General features: G+C 41.0%; 1 pseudogene; it reads right to left on the bottom strand.

Moving 5' to 3' along the window:
* Positions 1 to 1,211: 1,211 nt before the first annotated feature.
* LOC104447667 lies at positions 1,212 to 4,588 on the bottom strand (annotated as a pseudogene).
* Between the last annotated feature and the right edge of the window lie 650 nt (positions 4,589 to 5,238).

The following is a 5,238-nucleotide window of genomic DNA, read 5'->3' as shown; positions in this document are numbered from 1 at the left end:
AAACTTTACATGGTCTTAGACAATGAGATTAAAGAAAAATGCAAGATACTCCCAAAATTAATCATTAGAAATCTGTTTTAGTCTCTGGCATTTTCAAGAGAGTGAAACCGAAGTCGAGCATTTCGACTTCTTACATCACCAAATAAATTAATAAATAAAATGGAAGACAATCCTTTTCGCATTTTTATATAACTTGAAGAATCATGTGAAGATTTAACACTGCAAAAACATTTCAAGCCAACATCGATCCTTTTTGGAGTGAATGATAGAAAACTTGTCCGCATCATGTTGGGGAGTTGATGTCACTGTCATTATCCATAAGGACGGGTGAAGTACCAAGATTGATCCTTTTGGGAGGGTGAATGATCTGCAAACATTGACCTAGAGATATTTTAGTCGTTGTAAATATTCTCTTTACGTAGTTGTAAGATTGTAATATTAGGTAATCTTTTATTTTCATCAGTTTTTGATTTCCTTACAATTTTGTTGTAGAATCCCATTCATTAAGGGATTTCGTGGTGTATATATATTTGCTACAATTGTTGCTGATGCTAACATACAATATCATTTTCCTCGTTAAAGTGGGATAGATCGTGTGGAGAAAATAAAAGATAATTTTTCACTATTTTTTGGGAAAAAAAAAATACTAAAATACAAAGGAGAAAAAAATCCTCGAAAGCCCGAGCCGGTCTAAACCGACCTGACAAATTGGGGTGTATGTGGTTTTCGGTGGGGTCGGGTCTGGCGTGCTTTCATTTAAGGTCGCGTTCGAACTATTGACGCCCCTACGTCCGTGGATATTAATATCACTTGGATTGTTCAATAGAACAACAAAAGACAATAATAGAGAGAAACAAAGATAAAGACAGGACGTGGCTGCTTTTGAGAGAATGTAGCTGCCACTTTTGGGCTATGTGCGCCAGGAAATTTGAGGCATGCCCGACGAGACCAACACAATGCCAAGCTGCTTCCGGAATGTTACGGAATTGGGGCCCAACCTCACCAATGTTTGTTCTTTTCTTGGTGCCACTTTGTCCATGTTGGATGATATTTTTTACTTAAAAGAAAAAATTTAGAACGCGATCCAATCAGAAAAAAGGTGGCTTTTCTAATACAAAGAGAAAAGGAAACAACCGCATCGCTACCGGTTTATTAGTAGTGACGACAAGCGCACTCATCAAACAGTTCATGTAAAACTAAATAGCACTTCTGGACGCAACATCCACATAATTAGCTCGAGAAGCAGATGAAATCATGCCGTGAATAGATGTTCATGTGCTTCATCGGGGGTAGAATTCAGTGATCGACACTCCATTGACCGACAAAGGTGCAGAGCCGCTGTTGTTTTGATCTTGTCCCTGGTCATTTGCTACGATGTTATTCGGCTGTTCCATCCCGCTTCGGAAAAAAAAGGCGGGTCCTTGTGGCACTGGTAGACTAAGAGTTTGGCTGCTCAGCGCAAGAACTATGCTCGCCATTGTCGGTCTATCAGCCGGATCTTCTTGAACACATAGAAAGCCAATGTGTATGCATCTTAGCACTTGGCTTCTGGAATAAGATTCTCCCAATGCTGGGTCCGAAGGCACATCGTCTCTCCAATGCTTCCAAGCCTAGAGCAGTTCATTTGGACACAACAAGTGAACCACGGAATAGTATTGTTGCTTGAGGTCGCGAAACAATTAAATAATAATAATAATAACAAAAACTTACATAGCTTGCGAGAGTTTCACCTCCATCAGATCGGTAGTAGTAGTCATTCCTCTTGCCGCAAATGATCTCGAGGAGGAGGACACCGAAGCTGTAAACATCGGACTTTTGAGAGAATTGCCCATGCATCGCATATTCCGGGGACATGTACCCGCTGAAAACCACCACCAGAACCATACATGTTGGGATGTCCATTGTCAATGTTAGTACCCTTATCAATTCTTAAGCAGAAGCTACCTAATATTAAACTCCGAAAAATGGAGAACTTACTAGGTTCCTACGATTCTGCTAGTGTTTGCCTTAGTTTGATCGACTCCAAAAATCCTCGCCATGCCAAAATTTGAAATCTTTGGGTTCATATCATTGTCCAGCAAGACGTTGCTAGCTTTTAAATCACGGTGAATGATTCGAAGCCGAGAATCTTCATGAAGATAGAGCATCCCTCGAGCGATGCCACGATATTATATTGTAACGTCTTGGCCAATTTAATTGTTTGCTTTTGTCGGGTCGTGTAGTGATTTAAGGATGTGAATGAGATTAAGTATAATCTTGAAAGTCTAGGAGTTAGATTAGAAAGATGATATATGATATAATAAAGAAGTATTCGCTCAATCATCTATACCTAAGAGATGAAGATAAAGCCATTGTAAGTGGAACTAACCAAACACGAAGTAGTCGAGACTTTTGTTGGGCACAAACTCGTATATGAGTAGCTTTTCCTCTCCTTCCAAGCAAAATCCGAGCAATCTCACTAGATTCCGGTGCTGAAGCTTCGCCACCAACACAATCTCATTCTTAAATTCTTGGACGCCTTGCCCTGAGCTTTGGGATAGCTTCTTCACAGCTATTTCTTGCCCGTTGGGAAGCCTACCCTGCAAAAAATTTGTAAAAGGGGACAAGATCTCGTGAACTCTCCACCTCTTTTTTTTTTTTTTTATCTTGTAAAATTGTTTGTTTACGTCGTTCACAAGATAGGGCCGTGGACATCTCTTATGATAATAAGAGTCGCTGACCACAGTAATTCGTAGGGCTGAAGAGACAAAATTAGAATATATTCTTCATAAAAAGAGAATGATATAGCCCTCTTAACGTCCATTGCGAATTAAGTGAGCTGAAAGTTCATGACATGGTTTTGGTTCAATAATGGTTGAGTTGTCAATGTACACGGTAAAAATAAACTACATCTAGCACTATTCAGCGAAGAAGCACTTTTAAAAAATTTCAGGTACCCTACCGAGCATCGAGTGAATTCTGAGACGTCTTTCATAATCACTAATATACCTGGTAAACCTCCCCGAATCCACCTTGGCCAAGCTTGTTTTCTTGAGAAAAATTGTTTGTGGCGGCAAGCAAAGTATCCCAATCGAATTGCAAGGACTTCAAGGATGTGATCTCGCTTACACCTTCATGAGTGAACAACAAAGTCGTTTAGACTTGGACTTGTTTTTCGTGTCTTCCGGTCATAGCTTCAAAATATTTTGAGTTTCTCATTTGAAAGTTTCATTTTTGTGTTTATTTTTATAAAAGGACAATCATTACCACTTCCTTCTTGTACAGCTTCATATTTCTTCTCTGCTGGCCTCCTCCGAAGGTAACAACAGCTGATGAAGAGAAGCATTACAAAAACAGCGACTGAAGAGATGATAGCAGCCAAGGTGCCTGATCAGATGATTGTTTTTGTCAGCATAACTAAAACCATCAACTAAATTGCAATCCTGAAAGAGTGAGTGCCCATCACACCTAACAGGGAATATTATGATTTCCAAAAAGTGTTGATTACACTTAAAAAGAGAAAAATATTGTATAGTAGACTTCGAAGTTACTTTAAATGGCTTGTTAACAAGTGCCTTGGAGGCATTCTTTAGCAAAATCCATTAGCTATTAGCCCACTCAAATAAATTGATGAAGGTTTACATACACTTTTGACCTTGATACATAAAAAATTTCATTTAGGTTCTCATACTTTTTGCCCTTGCAATGCACAAATTGCCCATATTAGCCCATGAACATAGGAGGATATTATTTTTTCCATGAGCTTAAACGCCGTACCTTTGGCAATATCTACTTTGGGAGCCGGCGGAGTAGCTGGATGTGATGGAGAAGATGGAGATGGTGGAGAAGACGGATATGGACTGGGGCTTGACTCGAAAAACTTGTGCAATTCCCATCGGAAATTACAGCTCGGCTTGTAAACATAACCGCCTTGCCATCCGTGGCAACACCTATAGTAATCATCAATGGCTTCCCTCAAGCAACTCTCGCAATCGTTTGGCAACAAGTCGGGACTACACTGTAACAATGAGTAGATCGTCTTGTTGTCCGGCAAGTTGTTCTGTCCCGTGGCGTACTTGAGCCTTGAAGTGCCGTCTGAAGCTTTGCTCACTAGTCTTTCCATCAAGTTCCTCCACACCTCATCGAACTGGTCTTGGTCCATGGTGATGCGGTTGCCATGGTTGACCATCAAATACTTAGGACTCGTTTGCAGTATCCCATAGATTGGAGTGTCAGAGTATCGGATAAAGCATGGCGGATCTCCGTTTCCCCAGGAGAAAACCGCCTTCTGGTAAGGGCACTTCATAACCAAATCTCGGACTGCGGAGCTCATGCAGCTCTCGCAGGTATCTGCCGATGAATCCCCTCGGCAAAAAGCGATGGCATAGATGGTGTTTGGGTTCTCGCCCGTGCTCGTGTCGTAGAACCCATCATGTGCAGCCACATTAGAGGCTAGAGAACTGAGGACGGCATCGCGGTTCTTTGCGTAGGGGCTGCTCGACGTGAAGTTTCCGATGGTGTTGTTGCAGTATAGTGCATGGGATGGGTAGGTTCGGATCAAAACACTCAAAGAAATAAGGAAATAAAGGGTGGATGATGAGTGAACCATGTTACGGTTTTGATGCTGGTGGTGCTTAGGATGGTTTTGCTTGATGCAGGGTCGGAGATTGTCAGGCTATATACTGCAGATGTTACGTGATTGGTGTTTGTGCAGTGGAATTCACTTGTAAGTGAACAAGGTGAGGGGTTAAAAAAGAAGAAGAGAGGAAAGTACTACATGTCGACAAGTCAAAACCTTAAACAAAATAGCTTGATTTACTAAAAACTACTTTACAAGACGATTTACCAATAGATATATTAGATTGTTGGTGATCCTTGACATAATTTAGTCATATTCAAAACCCTTAATAACCCGACGTGTCATTGAATAAATTGATTATATAGAGCAGTCTTAATAAGGTTAGCCCAGGACAAAAACCCATGATGCTGGCTTAACAATTTTGAATTTTGGTTTGTCTATATGGATTAGACGCACGCAACAAATTCGATTCCTCGCACGGATTATCATTCATATAAGTAAAACCGGACTTTTTTCGTCATTAGAAAATGGAGATATCTCAACAGAAGGAACAGTCTCAGGATCAAAAGGTGTGGCGTGCAGTTGGGGGAAGCCAATGCCGTCGTCTTGCATTGGTCACCTCACTTGGACTCAGTCAAGAATAACGATAATGCTCGCCCGGCGCCCCCAAACGAGGGCAA

Source organism: Eucalyptus grandis, chromosome 5, assembly GCF_016545825.1.
Source record: "Eucalyptus grandis isolate ANBG69807.140 chromosome 5, ASM1654582v1, whole genome shotgun sequence".
Classification (NCBI taxonomy): domain Eukaryota; kingdom Viridiplantae; phylum Streptophyta; class Magnoliopsida; order Myrtales; family Myrtaceae; genus Eucalyptus; species Eucalyptus grandis.
The sequence above is the reverse complement of the archived record's forward strand: the minus strand, read 5'-3'. Positions and strand labels throughout refer to the sequence as shown.